The sequence below is a fragment of the Leopardus geoffroyi genome, chromosome D1 (genome assembly GCF_018350155.1).
Source record: "Leopardus geoffroyi isolate Oge1 chromosome D1, O.geoffroyi_Oge1_pat1.0, whole genome shotgun sequence".
Taxonomy (NCBI): domain Eukaryota; kingdom Metazoa; phylum Chordata; class Mammalia; order Carnivora; family Felidae; genus Leopardus; species Leopardus geoffroyi.
This window is the reverse complement of record NC_059329.1, coordinates 97,394,103-97,409,834: the sequence shown is the minus strand read 5'-3', so window position 1 is coordinate 97,409,834 and position 15,732 is coordinate 97,394,103. Positions and strand designations below refer to the sequence as shown.

General features: G+C 55.1%; 1 protein-coding gene across 6 annotated transcripts in view; it reads right to left on the bottom strand.

The window, feature by feature from the left end:
- The window catches only part of TSPAN18 (tetraspanin 18), a 190,080-nt gene that overhangs the window by 18,712 nt on the left and 155,636 nt on the right, over positions 1–15,732 (bottom strand). For 4 of the 6 annotated variants that reach the window (XM_045485050.1, XM_045485052.1, XM_045485054.1 and 1 more), the window contains one exon: positions 6,244–6,332. The gene's annotated coding sequence lies outside the window, so the exon portion shown is untranslated. The remainder of the gene's footprint in view (positions 1–6,243; positions 6,333–15,732) is intronic. The other 2 variants (XM_045485051.1, XM_045485055.1) reach the window with 1 other exon arrangement.

The window sequence follows — 15,732 nt, the reverse complement described above, 5'->3', positions numbered from 1 at the left end:
CCCATCTTCCCTGCGGAGAGAGCCAGGGTCACTTTTCCTTACCCACAAAGTAAGGTTGACAATTCCTGTCTCAAGTGGTTACTGCGAGGTCTATGATGAATCATATTAATAATAGTAATCACCATTGGGGAGCACCCGCTGTGTGCTAATATGGCCAAGCGTTTCACATATATTATCTCATTTAATTCTTGTAACAACCAATGAGGTGTGCACACTGGTTAGGGCAAACTTTCACATTACCTGGCAAGGTGCATGTATGTAATTATCAGAGAGATTAAGGGATTTGCCCAAGGCCACGCAGCTTGTAGGAGGCAATGCTAAGATCTAACGCCAGAGCCCGTGCACGGTGCCTGGCGCACGGTGGGTGCCCAGCAAACCTGCCCCCTCACTGCCCCAGACCACAATCCAACGCCCTCCCCAGCAAGGAAGGCCAACACTCTCACAGTCCAAGGAACAAAGTGGACAGGGCCATGCGGCCCATTCCTCTTGGTGACCACAGGACCATGCCCCAAGCTGCATTTTGCTTTAGGCCAGAGGGTTTTTAAAGTGCATTTGAATCCACGGAGAGCAAAGCACAGGGGGAACCCACTGCTGGGGAAGGGCGTGCAGGAAAGGGTGGCGCCTCGCCTCTCTTCTCGTGGTTTCTGCTGACGTGCCAAGTGTTTGATCTCGGTTGAGCAGTGGCCATGGCACCACTCAGGCACCTGGGAGCCCGTGAGGAAGGTGCTGGGTTGGGCAGGCATGGGCCCTGGAGCCCTACGGCTTCCCGGCTGAAATGGCCCACCTCCTGCTGGCTGAACTGCTCGGCCTATTGTGCCAGATAAAAGACAGAACTGAGCAGGGGACACGCAGGCAGGGCACTGAGCATCAGAACCAGACGTGCCTTCTTTACTGGGTGGCAGAAACCAACACATCAGGTCACACAACAATGAGCCCAAGGCCACTCCAAGAGAAAAATCAGGGAGTGAACCTCCAGGCTCAAAGCCTTTGTCCTTCCAAAGGCGCTCCAAGGGCTTTTCTTAGATTGGGTGAGAGGAAAAGGGAAACACAGGGTTCCTGGGGTCACCTGGCCAGTCTCTACCGCTGCGAATAATGACATTACTGAGCATTTAGTATGTGCAAAGCTCCACCCTCAACATTGGATGTGTATGAACTCACAACAACGTACGAAACAAGTACGATCATCACCCTAATGATGGGAAACTGAGAGAGGGAAACTGACAGCATAGAGAGGCTAGGTGACTTGCCTGAGATTGCAGCTAGTGAGTGGTGAAGCCAAGATTTGAACCCCGGCAGTCCAATTTGGATGGAGTGTGTGTATGCATGTGCGTGGGAGGGGGGATGATTCTTCTTTACTTCACTGAGCTGTGGCCTGAGTTGATGCAGTGTCATCTGCCTCCAAAGCTGGAATCCGGTGACACCATCCACTCTATTCCGTGCATCTTTCAAGTGCCTCCAGCGTCAGTCCTACTCCTGGCCTCATCCTCTCTCAGTCAGATGCTGTCAGTCTTGGCCCCGGCTCCCTACCTCCAGCCACTCCCCTTCCAGCCAGTTGCCTCCAGAGGGACCTTTCCACAAGGCACATCTAGCCACACCAAGCCCCTGCGAAGCACCTGGCCTCTCCAGGAGACCAGCCACCCCCCAACTACGGACTGCAAGGTCCTCCAAGGATCCCAAGGCCACTTTTGGTTCTCCCTTGACTGCCCCGTCGCCAACAATCAAAGGAGTGTCCCCAAAGCTCACTTAGTGCCTCCACGCATGCCGATCTCTTCTGTTGGAACCGCTTTTCCACCTCGTCCCTTCCCGCTTAATCCCTGTTCATCTCTCAAGGCATCACCTCCTTTAGGAAGCCTTCCCTGATTCTCCCCATCCTGTCCCTGCTTTCGCAGGAGCTCCCATGGTCTCTGCTGACCTCCACCCCTGAGCCCACTATGCTGTGTACCATCATGTCATCAGCCAACGTTCCTGTGAGCTCCCAGAGGCATGGGACAGCAGCCGTGCCCTCCTCCTGGGACACAGCAGGGATTGGTACATGGTCTGGACTGCATGAAAACCCGCCACATAGCAAATGTTGATTAAACAGCATGTGCAGGAAGCCTGGTGCTGGGCTAAGGGCTTTGCGTGCATGGGGTCGCTGTGTCCTCTCTACCCCCGATATTTAGAAAGAGGGGGCGTGAGGACTCACACAGCAGCAGGCTCCCAACTCCTGTACCTCCTTTCCTCTCTCTGCTGTGCCCTCTCCAGAGTGAGGACAGTCCCCATGTGACTTCTTTTGATGCCCCATTTGCTCGCCTTTCTCTCTAGATCTTCTTGAGGCCAGAAAGCCCAGAAGGCTGCTTAGCCAGCCTGCCTTCTGACCGGTCCATGCCAGTGCCTGCCAGCTGCCGAACGTCTTGATCATCATCCTTGACTGTGGGTCGTTTTTGTCACTTCCATCATCCCTGCCTCCAGAGCAGTTCTCCAGGATGCCATCTCCGGGCCAACTCATGTCCAGGCCAGCCACGTCCCTCCTCCATCTCCAGCCTTCTAGAAGCAGCATCTAACCGGCATCTAAACATAGTGGCCTCTGGAGTCAAACACACCTGGGCTCCAGTCCTGGCTCTTCATCTTTCCACCTCTGTGTCTCTGGTAAGTGACCTACCCTCCGGGAGCCTCAGTTTCCTCATCTGCAAAAATGGGCACGTAGGACCTGCCTCGTGGCATGTTGTGAGAGTTAAGTGAGAAGTCCCGTGAAAGGGCTCCCCACTGCACCTGGCCCGGGGCAGAGTGGACTGCTCTCACCACGACCACCCCAGCTCTGCAGCTGGACGTGACCACCGGGCCGCTGTTACTCCTGACCCCAGGATCCCCGGGACAATGACCTGAACCCTAGGCACTGCGGTCCAACCCCCTCTCCCTTCGGCACTAGGCTGACTCAACTCTGCACATGTGCTGAGACCCTGTGCTCTTTGAAAAGGGGCAAGGGGACAGAAAATAGTATTTGTTCAGCACTGACTCCTTGCCAGCCACATGCCACGTCCACGCAGTGGCTGCCCTGACTCAACAGCCCCGTGATGCGGGGAGCGCAAAGACGAGGGCACCGCGGCTCAGGGAAGTGAAGTGACCTGCCCGACGTCCCAGAGCTTATACGCACGCCACTCAGCCCACTCCAGATCCCGTGTTCCGCCTGGTCCAGGGGCAGCTTTCAGATAGGGAGAGGGGCAGAAGGAGCACTGGACTAGGAGTCCAGAGTCCCAGTCTCCTGTTCTGCAAGTCACTTCCTTTCTCTGGCCTCAGCATGTTCCTCTGCGAAATGATGGAACAGGAGTTTGATGACTCATCAGTTCCCTCCGTCAGGCTTGAACTGGATGGGCCTTTGGAGGGCAGAAGGAGCGATCCCACTAAGATGCTGAAAGTCTGCAGGAGGCCAGGTTCCAGCAGCCCCTCCCTGGCCCACCCAGGCAACCCTGCTCTCCAGGGCGGGATCTGGCTTCGGCTGGCTCTGGCTTCGGCTGGCTCTGGCTTTTTAGCAATTAAGGGGCATAATAAATATGGCAGCTCATAAACAGACGACCTGTATTTATTACGTACCACATTCGGTACAGATCACATCTACTGGGTAGCTTGCGGAGTGCAGGGCTCCCAAACAAATGCAATGAAAGGAGCGTGTCTCCTGGGAAGAGCCTCTGACAACCTCGAAGGTGAGACAGGTAGAAAAATAGATGACGTGTGCCGGAGAGCAGGCGGAGATACAGAGACCCAGGTCCAGGGCAGGGTACGTGGGTGGAGAGACGGCCTTGGTGCCTGACCAAGGATCAGAAGCCCAGCCCTGCCAGGCTTAGCGGGTGCCCTGGGGCAAGTTCCTAAACTGCATGCATCTAAATTCCCTCGTCTTTAAAATCAGTATAAACACAATGCTTCCCTCACAACGCGGGGGAAATGCTGAGTGCAGGATTCGACACCTGGGGGCTAACGATAGCAGGGGCTGGTAACAGCTGGAGCAGCTCAAATTCTTAGCGTGTGCCAAGGACCACGCACAGTCTCAAGCCTCGGGAAGCTCCAGGATAGAGGTAATGCCGTCTCCATTTATCAGGTGAGGGAGCTGAGGCTCAGACGGGTGCCATCACTCATCCAAGGTCACAAAGCGCACAAGCGCCCGAGCCAGGATGCGAACCCAGGTCTCTCTTTAATCTGGAGCCACAACTCTCCAACATCATTTCACACCTCCTGCGCCACCTCATGTCCTACCGCTCAGGGCAATCAGCCTTTGGGGCCATCATCCACCGCCAGGCTGAAGTCAAAAGCCACTGCCTGCCAGCTCCCCCTGCCACGAGGGGTTTCTGAATGTGGGACACACCTCCTTAGCCAACTGGCCGGACACGAGGGGCGGACCAGGGAGCCTCCAGTCCCCGCCCGGACCTGGCTGTTAGCTCCACTCACTCACAGAGCCTTTTGGAAGTTAAGCACATCATAGCCCAGTTCCCTAACTTGCCTCAAAGGAGGGTGGGGCGCATAGTTTCTGGAAGGGGGGGGCTGAGAAGAATCTTGAGCCTATGAAGTCCCAGGGCTTAACTGATGTTCAAAAGGCACTGATGAAGGAGACCGGGGGGTCCCTCTGCTGAAGGGAAATGACGCGCCCTCCCGGGGGCCAGGGCTGACAGGCCCACTGACGTTTCCCCATTCCACGGAGGGGACGGGGACCGGGAGGGCAGAGCATCGGTGTGGGCGGAGGCTGCGGGGTCAGACCGGGCTTGGTCCTTCCGCTTTCCAGCCTCATGGACCTCGGACACGTTGCGTAACTTCTCTGGGCCTTTGCGTTCACGTCGGTAAAATGGGGCCAGAAATGCTGACGTCGTCAGGAAACTGCACGGCCTGAAGACTGAATGGTATTCTAGAGAGAGCTCTTCATGCCATGCCTGACGCTCCGTGGCTCTGCCCCGTATCTCCTCCCTGCTGCGCAGCCGCGAGGCGGCTCCTCTCGCTGACCCTCCCAGTTCTCAGGACACGGGAGGGTCCTGATGCGGAGGGTTTCTGAATGGAGAGAACGGTTCTCAAACTGGGTTCCCCGGGGCTAGCACTCTCTTAAAGCTATTTTCAGGGTTTCCATGAACACCTCAGGAATCACCCCCTCACCCCGGGGCCGGCTCAGGGGTCTGCCCCCAGGGTGAGCATGGGTGGGGAAGCCTGCTGCCCTGGATCTCAGGTCACGGTGGTGCCTGTCACGGTGCCCCCTCGCCTGGCCAGCTGAGGGCTCTGGGCTTACAGACAGGCGTGTTATCATACAACACGACCCCCAGAGGCAACCGACTGTTTCTTGTGCGACGAAACCAGGTGTGTCAGACCTTTCCGACCGGTCGGAAACTTTTCTCCGACACTCCCCCTTGTGTCACCACTGCTTTAGAATCTGGGGCTGGAATAATTTATGTCACCGGCATTTCAATAAAAGAAGTGCTCGGTCATGAGAAGGGAGGGCGGCACTGAGTGGCCTGATCCCCTCGCTTGGCAGATGAGAAAACAGGCTGAGAAATGGAAAAGGGTTGTGGCCAAGCTACCACACCGGTTAGTGATGGAGGCGAGCCTAGGGCGCTGGCCTTGAAGCCCAGGTCAGGGCCCCGTGGATGCACTGCCTACTCGGTGTTGTCCTGATTTGTTTTGGTAGCAAGTACCTTCCCTTGTTAGAAGGCATGCTTCATAAAGGTATGGACTGGGGCGCCTGGGTGGCTCAGTCGTTAAGCGTCCGACTTCGGCTCAGGTCATGATCTCACGGTCTGTGGGTTCGAGCCCCGCGTCGGGCTCTGTGCTGACAGCTCGGAGCCTGGAGCCTGCTTCCAATTCTGGGTCTCCCTCTCTCTATGCCCCTCCCCAACTTATACTCTGTCTCTCTCTCTCAAAAATAAATAAATGTTAAAATATATATATATATATATATATATATATATATATATATATATATATAAAGGCTTAGGCTTGTTTTGTTCACTGCCATATTCCTAGTGTCCGGAGCTGGGCCTGGCGCATAGTGGGGCCTCAATTAGTACGTCGGAAGGAATGAATAGAGGGAAAAAGAAAAGGCAGAGACCGGTACAGATCTGCAAATCAGAGAAGCAGACCAAGACGAGTCAGAAAGAGGGAAAGACGGAGAAAGACAGCGAGAAGTGACACAGGAAGAGACAGACTGAGGAAGAGCTGGAGGGGGGGCAGACAGGGGCCAGTGTCGGGGGGGACAGGGCAGAGGTGCCCACAGAGGGAGCATCAGGTACTGACTTGTCACCTGGGCAGGTCTTTCGGCGTCAGAAGGTCAGAGTCTCCGGTCGGAGGGGTTCTGGTGTGTTCTTTTATTGGCCCAGCTCGTCCTAGAAGAGAAAATATTCAATTACTATAGGAAGTCAATAAGCAGCAGCCGCGTTCAAGAAGCTGTTTATGAAAACCTGCCCTAAGGACGCACACAGGGCGAGAGCCTCGCTAATCCGGGCCCATCAGCGCTAATGAAAAGCTCTCGGCATCCGGGCCCACTCCAGCTGGGGAGGCCCGCACGGGGTGCCCGCCCTCTGCCCAGATGGCAGCTCCCGGGTCCCCACAGGAGCTGTATGGGGGACCACATCTTTAAGAGCCTTTCAGTTTCCGGCATGGGCTTCATCTATGCGGATGTACTGCGTGTGGCTGATGAGCTGAGAGGAGGCAGTGGGTGTGGTGGCCCACACGCCTGGATGCCACACGGATGCCACCTGGGCACCTGCGGTGATGCCTCAGCAGAGACTGCCGGCAGGGCCCTGTTCATCAAACTCCGTCCCCAGAAATCCGAACTCCCGAGAGAGAAATCTGATGCCGGAAAGAGTACCTTAGCCTCACATAAGGATTTGCCAGAAGGCTCTTTAGAGAGCCACATCCCAGCAGTGGAAACGAGGGTTTGGTTTCAGTAGCCAAATGGGCCCGGAGATGGAGGCTCGTGTTCTACCACACCTGTGGGCACCTCCCCGGCCGGGTCCTGCCCAAGGAGGATGCAGAAAAACGAGGCTGGGGAAGCTTGGGCCTCGGTGGGCGTTCTCGCGGGGAGGAAGGGGGAGATTCGGTGGGGGGGAAGGGGGGGGTCTCAGGCGCCAATTCAGATTCCATCCCGTTCATATGGGGTGGTGGTTGCAAGATTCCTCTCCATCCATCCATGCACCTGCTCAGGAGACACGGATTGGCACCTACCACGTGCTGGGTGGTAAGCTCACCCTCATCAGGGGATGGCGTTAGGGAATGGAGAGGCTGGTAAGCTCGCCCCTGTGTTCGGAGGAGAAGATCAGAGAGACAGAGAAAGGGATGACGATGGGGCTGGGGATCCGCAGGAAAGTGAGCTAGCTGCCCATTGGCATAACTCCACTGGGGGCAGTAGGGAGGTTTCACAGGGAAAGGATGGCGCGGGTGAGCAAGTCTTGAGGAAGTATGGAGGTGAGGCTGGGCAGACGGAGGAAAGGCAAGAGGAGGGGCCTCCCTCCTGAGAGCCCCCTGGTGCCCCTGTTTGGCCTAAACACACACCCACGCGGCAGGCTCGTCCACTGCCTGCCTCTGGGTCTGCCGCGAAGCTGTGGGCTAGACGCTCACATGCATGAGCTCACTGGGTGCTCCCAACACCTGGAAGGAGCGATCACACCAGCATCGCCATTTGCCGAGAGGAAGCCAAGCCCTGGAGAGGAAACGGCTTGTCCAGCATCACACAGCTAGGAAGGGAGGGAGCCCGCATGCAGACCCAGGAGTCAGGATCGGACCCAGGGCTGGGAGAAAGTGCTTTATCCGCCCACGTGTGAGAACACTGAAGCCTCATAGCAGCCGTGCTAAGACGACTACCGGCCCATTTACAGAAGGAAACTGAGATGTACAGACGTAAGTGGCAAAGCTGAGCATCCTCCCGAGATCCCAGGAGATTCCAGGCAAGATGTCAGAAAAGCCGTGCGGAGGGCCAGGAAGGGGAGGGGCAGAAGCCCAGCCGCATCTGGCCTAAACGGTGATGAATCCCCTGAAATCGGCCGTGGGGGTGAGGGAAGGTTCTGTGTACTCTGCCCCCTAGCCGGCAGGACACTACCAGCAGGGTGGACACAAGAGGGCTGGCAGGGGGCAGGGAGAAGCCCCCCAGGGCCAGGCAAGGTCCCAGAAGCTCTGGAACTTTGTGGGGGGATGGGTCACTGGGCAAGATAAAGCCAATGCAGGCTCCTTTCTAGAGCTAGGGTCTCTGCGGTCCTGGGGAGAGGGGCTATAATGCAGGCCTGGCCCTGGGGCTCAGGGACACGGGGGAGGAGTCAATCTTCCCCTCCCCTTGTTTCTCCCCTGCCCCAGACCAGCCCTGGTCCCCCACCATCACCATTCCTGCCCAGCCTCCCAGGCTGGCAGCTGCCCTGAGCTCATCTTCCTCTGGACACTGAGGCTGGGACGAGACACCCGGCTGACACACAAGGCCCACCCAGCGACAAGGAGGAGGCACTGAACTCGTTTGGCATCTCTCAGCCTCTTCTCCACTGGATATCCCCACCCATTGTACGCCGGGACCTGGGCTGAAACGGGCTTACCCCTCTTTCGAGTTCCAACCGCTCTGAACAACCTCCCGTCTTTGTCCTTCTTGCTCCCCCAGCCCCTGGCCTGGCTCCTGTTTTCGGACACAGCAACGAGCTGCATTAAGGGGAAGCTGGCAAAGGGCAGCCGAGGCGATGACTTCCACACGCACCCCATCGCTGCCGGGACGGCACCTGCCTTGGCCAGCTCCCTTGAGACCTTCAGAAAGTCACTACCCTCGCTGAGACGCCAGGCTCTCCTCTGAAAACCGCGCTCCTCAAGTTTGAAGCCAAAGGTGGTTGTAAGAATTCATGATATGAAGCGCATGAAATTAATTGATAGGATTTGGAAACCTGCAAAGCGCTCTTCCCACGGGGAGCTGTTATTGTCCGCAGCATCACATATTGGAAATAAGAGGATGCCCAAACCACATCCCCCAGTTATCAGTGGGGGTGGGCATGGGGGAGAACCATGGGCATATGGCTCGGTCAGGACAGATATAAACATCTCTCCCCTAAGTGGCCTCAAATTCAAAATAACTGCTACAATTTTGTGATGACCGACCTAACAATAACTAATAGTATTGAGTGTTATCCATGTAGCAGGCTCTGTTCAGCATTTCTCCTGCATTTTCTTGTGCACCCCCATCTAGGGGGAGGCACCACTATGTTTCTTTTTTTTCTCTTTCTTTCTTTCTTTCTTTCTTTCTTTCTTTCTTTCTTTCCTTCCTTCCTCCCTCCCTTTCTTCTTTCTTCCCTCCTTTCTTTCTTTCCTTTTCTTCCTCCCTCCCTTTCTTCCTGCTTTCTTTCTTTTCCTTTCTTTCTTTCTTTTTCTTTCTGTCTTTTCTTTTTCCTTCCTTCCTCCCTTCCTCCTTCCTTCCTTCTCTTTCTTTCTTTCCTCCCTCCCTCCTTTCTTTCTTCTCTTTCTCTTTCTTTCCTCCTTTCTTTCTTACTTCTTTCTTTCTCTTTCCTTCCTTCCTCCCTTTCCTCCTTTCTTTCTTCCTTCCTTCCCTTTCTTTTTCTTTTTCTCCTTCCTTCCTCCCTTTCTTCTCTTTCTTTCTCTTTCCTCCTTTTTTCTTCTTTCTCTTTCCTTCTTTCCTCCCTTCCTTCTTTCTTCCTTCCTTCCCTTTCTTTTTTTCTTTCCTTCCTCCCTCCCTCCTTTCTTCTTTCTTTCTTTTCTTTCTTTCCTCCTTTCTTCTTTCTTTCTCTCTCTCTTTCCTTCCTTCCTCCCTTCCTCCTTTTATTCCTTCCTTCTCTCTTTGTTTTCTTTCTTTCATTATTTCTTTCCTCTCCCTCCCTCCCTTTCTTTCTTTCTTTCCTTTCTTCCTTCCTTCCTCCTTCTTTTCTTCTCTTTCTTTCTCTCTTTCTTCCCTTTCTCCTTCCTTTCTTTCTTCCTTCTCTTTCTTTTCTTCTTTCTTTCTTTCTTTCTTTTTCTCTTTCTCTTTCCTTCCTCCCTCCCTCCTTTCTTCTTTCTTTCTTTCTTTCTTTCTTTCTTTCTTTCTTTCTTTTTCTTTCTTCCCTTCTTTCTTTCCTTTTCTTCCTCCCTCCCTTTCTTCCTGCTTTCTTTCTTTCCTTCTTTCTCTTTTTTTCTTTCTTCCTTTCTTTCTCTTTCCTTCCTTCCTCCCTTCCTCCTTCCTTCCTTCCTTCTCTTTCTTTCTTTCCCTCTCCCTCTCTCCTTTCTTTCTTCTCTTTCTTTCTCTTTCTTTCCTTTCTTTATTACTTCTCTTTCCTTCCTTCCTCCTTTCTTCCTTCCTTTCTTCCCCTTCTTTTTCTTTCTTTCCTTCCTCCCTCCCTCCTTTCTTTCTTCTCTTTCTCTTTCTTTCCTCCTTTCTTACTTCTTTCTCTTTCCTTCCTTCCTCCCTTCCTCCTTTCTTTCTTCCTTCCTTCCCTTTCTCTTTCTTTCTTTCCTTCCTCCCTCCCTCCCTCCTTTCTTCTCTTTCTTTCCTCCTTTCTTTCTTACTTCTTTCTTTCTCTTTCCTTCCTTCCTCCCTTCCTCCTTTATTTCTTCCTTCCTTCCCTTTCTTTTTTTCTTTCATTCCTCCCTCCCTCCTTTCTTCTTTCCTCCTTTCTTACTTCTTTCTTTCTCTCTTTCCTTCCTTCCTCCCTTCCTTTTATTCCTTCCTTCTCTCTTTGTTTTCTTTCTTTCGTTATTTCTTTCCTCCCCCTCCCTCCCTTTCTTTCTTTCTTTCTTTCTTTTTCTTTCTTTCCTTCCTTCCTCCCTCCTTCTTTCCTTCTCTTTTTTTCTCTCTTTCTTCCTCTCTTTCTTTCCTTCCTCCCTCCTTTCTTTCTTCCTTTTCTTTCTTTCTTTCTTTCTTTCTTTCTTTCTTTCTTTCTTTCAGAGAGAAAGAGGAGGAGGGGCAGAAAGACAGAAGGAGAGAGAGAGTCCCAAGCAGGCTCCACGCTGTCAGCACAGAGGCTCCACCTTGAACAGTGAGATCATGACCTGAGTCAAAACCAAGTGTCAGTTGCTTAACTGACTGAGCCACCCAGGTGCCCTGGTAGGTACCATTATTATCCCATTTTATATATGAGGAAGCTGAGACTCAGAATATAAATAACCGGCTTGAGTTTCTTCACATGGCTAGTAAGACATGGCCATGATTCAGGTCCAAGCTGGACTCCAAATCAGAGCTCCTGACAAGATACCAGCCCATGGAGAGAACACCAGGAAGAGGAAGTTCTATGCCTTAGGCTCCAAAATTTCCAATCCAGGGCTGCTCTATCCTGAATCAGGCAGCCAGGCAGACTCCCGGGGAGCCAGCTAGCACCCTCCCCTGTGCCAGCTGGAAGCCTCCTGGGGACGACCCAATCCTGCCATCTCTGGACAGATGGAGGCCCTGAGGCCCAGAGAGGGGCAGAGACGGGTGAGGTCACCCAGCGCCTCGGGGTTCTCCTGTGCAGGCCCCTGCCTGGGCCAGACAGCTTTATTAACCTTGCCCCTCCCACCGCCCCAGATGGCAGCTCAATTCCATCTGCACAGAGCGGGCGGGCCTGGGAGGGGCTCTCTGATTAAGAACAGCTCAGTTCATAAATCACTCCTTTTACTTTCACTGCCCCCAGCCCCCGGGCATACTTTCTGGAGAGAGAGGAGGAGGCAGGTGGAACGGAGGGAAGCCCCACGGGAGGAAGCACAGGCGGGTCCGGGCTGGTGTAGAGCCGAGAAATGTCATCGTGCAAGCACCCCGGCCAGGTGAGGGCTCTGTGGTCCAGGGCGGAGCCTCAGCGTCCCCCGGGAGCCACCACACCTCCAGCAGCCTGGCTTCCAACCAGCAGGGCTCTGCTGAGGGCTCACCTCCCGAGCCTCCCCGGGCTCCTCACCCGTAAGACGGGGGTCCTCAGAGCCATTGCGACCATGGGGGGCGGGGGAGGGGACTGCTGGAGCTGAAGCACTTTGGTGGCTGTACGACTAGTCCCTTCCTTCCTGCAGGCCGGGCCCCTGCCAGTGCCAGCCCTGGGCTGGGTCCAAGGCACAGACACCGGTGGCTTTCCTCCCTCCAGGACCCACTCAAATCTAGCGCCGACCAATAACCCTGCCCTCGGAGAGGCGTGTTCACAGCTGCACCAAGTGCTCTGGGCAGGGAGCACAGGGCAGCGGTGATGCGCTGTGTCATTTGTTCACCTACAGCGATCTCACCTGACCCACACGCACCCCATCACGAAAAGCCCCGCAAAACAGACAACCCTGCCGTCATTCCCCTTTCACGGACGGGCAAACTGAGGCTCCAAGGGGCCTCAGGAAGGTCCCAGAGCCAGAACCGGCACCACGTCTGCCCGACTCTAAGACCCGTGTTTGTTTTCCTTCATCAGGACGTGGGGCAGAGGCTTGTCAGGATAAAAACGATTCTTGCCATCAGGTTCAAAGCCGAGGGGGGAGGATTTATTTGCTCGCTGGCTGGGCCTGCTGGGCCTCCTCCCAAGACAGACGGTCTCATAAACAAGCAATTGGCCCGCAATCCTGGCGCGCCTGGTGATGGCACGGACGTGGGGACATGGACACAGCTGAGCGGGGGATAAAGTCTAATTAGGCTCCTGGGGGCGGCACCGCGAAGGTTAACCAGGCCGAGCCTGCCATGGATGCAGAGGGATTCTATATAACAGCCTTCCCTGCCCCCAGACTCACTGAATCCGTAAATGCCGAGGGGACAGAGCGTCTGATCCGCACCGTCTGGGAAGGCCCCGTCTCCAGGGTGTGAGTCGAACCAGCTCTGGTGTGGACGCCTGGTCCCTGCCACGACCCCTTCCTCTGTCCCAGACCTCCCGCGGGGCTGTTTCCATCAGAGACCCTTCACAGACCGAAGTGCCTCAGTAAGCGTTACCTCCAACTCCCTCTTTTCACATTGGATGCTGAAGCCCAGAGCGGGGCAGGGTCTTGCCCAAAGTCACACAGCACAGCTGGAGGAGGCAGGAGCTCCCGATTTTAAGCTCTTCCCCCACGCGGGCAGCCTCCTAAGACTGACATGTGAACTTATTTTGGCTTCGGAAAGGATGGGGCACACACTACCTCCTGAACCCTCCCAACCCCCCGGGGAGATGGGCACTCCTGCTCTACAAAAGAGGAAACTGAGGCTTAGAGAGATGAAATCGCTGGCCCAAAGTCACACGGTAGGTTGGAGGAATCATTAGGACAAAGCAAGATTCCTTGTCCTTCTGCGCAGGCTGGCTTCCAGAGGTGTGGCCCTGGGAGCTTTGGGCTGCGGCCGCCCAGAGTGACTCTTGCCACAATGCATGCCTCCCATTCCTTCCATGGGCCCCGGCCGGACTGAAGGTGCTCACCCCAGACCCAGGCCAACGGCCCCATCCTCCCGCCTTTGCCCGGAGACCACCTGTTTGCAAAGGCCTCCGGGGACACAGGCTCTGTACCCTCCCACAGGGACTTTCATTTGCCACCATCAAGGTGCTGAAGGCAAGGCAACCAATTTGAACTTGGGCATGAGCAGAGAGAAGTGGCTACTCTGTATCAGGCCCAGGATTTGGCCTCAGGACACCAGAGTCCAAAGGCTGGGAGGGAGTAGGGCAGGGCAGAGTGAGGACGCCGGCCCTCCCCCCAGAGCTCCCGTGTCCTCAGGTCCCTCTGAGCCCCCGGCAAAGTTTCTCTGACAGCCAGCCACTGGCAGTGATCCAGTGATCCAGGCAAAGGTAGGCATGTGAGGAGGAAAGGAGAGGGTAAGACTTTCCGAGCCAACAAGGAGGTTCCCGGTCCCCAGGGGAAACCCTTCCGGGTTGTGGCAGGGATACTCAGGTTCTAGGAGACGGTGTGGCTACCAAGGGGATGAGGAAGAAAGCCAGCCTTCCAGCGGTGAGCAGACAGGAGATTTTAACTCTCTGGAAACCCTCCTGCCTTTGGAGAGAGCCTGGGGCTGGGGTGGGGGTGGGGGCAGCATCTTTTCTGCCTCCCCTGGAGGTCTGAGATGAAACTGAATCCAGGAAAGGATGAGCCCCGGTGTCCCCTCGTCAGGAGCAGGTGCTCTGGGTCCTTCGCCACCCACCCCAGCCCTGAGTCACCTTCCAGGACCAGAGAGACCAGGAGGGGCCTGCAGGTCTGGGGTCCTCCCATTGGGCTCACTTCCCGAGGGGCACCCACAGGACAGTGTTGGGGGAAGAGCCCATCCTTAGGGTTTTCTTTTTCTTTTTTTTAGTTTATTTATTTTGAGAGAGAGAAAGAGAGAGAGAGAGAACGAGTGAGGGAGGGGCAGAGAGAGAGAGAGAGAGAGAGAGAGAGAGAGAATCCCAAGCAGGCTCCGCACCACCAGCAGAGAGCCTGATGTGGGGCTCGAACTCACGAACCTTGAGATCATGATGACCGGAACTGAAATCAAGAGTCAGACACTTAACCGACTGGGTCACCCAGGCACCCCACCATCCTTATGGCTTTCTAGCACATCTGTGCCATCGGGAGAGGGAGGGTTCTACACAAAGGAGGTCACCCCCATCTAATAGCCAAAGACACTAGCATCCAGGGGAAGAGGTCCCCCCAAGGGCACACAGCACAGTCAGGGCTGGATGACATCATCCAGACCCCCAGCCTGGGTGCTCACTGCCACACTGGGGGACAGCCTTGGCATATGCTGGGGGTGGCCTCAAAACCCCACCCGGGGAAAGCCTATGGGAAGGGTGGATGTGGAGATGGCAGGAGCCACACGGCACCGCCTCCATGACTGGAAGGGACAGCGATGTGGAGCACTGGATGTGTCCTATGAACGTACCGTTGTTGTTGGACCTCTCCCCCCGGACGTAAGGCCTCAGTGGCCGGAGCTGTGTCTCCCACTTCCCGTGAGTCCCTTCAGGGGACAAGAGGATACTGGATGGAATACTGTCGACATAATAACTGCTCCTGCTTCACATGCACCAGAGACCACGCTGAGCACTGTTCCAATATCATGTACGATGGGGGAACTATTCCTGAATTACACCAAGGCTCAGAAAAAGTGAGTGAGCTTCCCACAGTGGTCCGGCTGGCAAGGGGCAGAACCGGCTTCAGACCCCAGAAGGCACAGTGCTAAGTGCTAGGGCATCTTCTGGCTGACAACACAAGGCAGAGCGAGTGGCAAAGAGAAGGAACCGGCAGGCAAGAGACCTGGGTTCAAGTCCAGAAAACTCTGCACAGCCTGCCCTCTCTCTAACCCTGGTATCCTTCCTCTGTTTCCCAAGGCCACTGCATCTCTAAGCCAAGTGGGGGGCGTGAGCCCTCATCCTTCCCTTCCCACATTTCGTCACCCCTCAGGGCTGGGAGCTGCAAGAGACCCTTTGAAAGACTTGGAAATCCATCCCAAAATATGCAGGGCTGTTGCTGGGGCAACCTGGCTTGCCACGCTGCCAGATTTAAATATTTAATGGCTTCTCGGGTATTAAGGGGGCCTGGGAACCGGGCGGGAAAGGGCACAGGTCTGAGCTGGGGTGAAGGGGTGGGGGGACCCTGGCAACTCCTGTCAGAGAAGCCCCCCTACACCTCCCCCCCCCCCTCCCATGCAGAGAAGGGCGCTGAGGGCTCCTGGCTCTGTAGCTGTCTTTAGTGTCCGACAGGATAGGGCAGATTGCGGCTGGGACCCAAGTAGTGGGTGAGACCCAGAATTCCACTGCTGGGGTGAAGGGGGTAGGTGCCGGAGTGGGGGTTCTCTTTTGCAGGTGGACAAGAGAAACTGACTTTTTTTGCATACTATGCGGTTGGCACTGTGTAAAGTCCTTGCCTTCTCTCCTTTGAGCCTCACTGTAATCCTAGGGGGCAGCC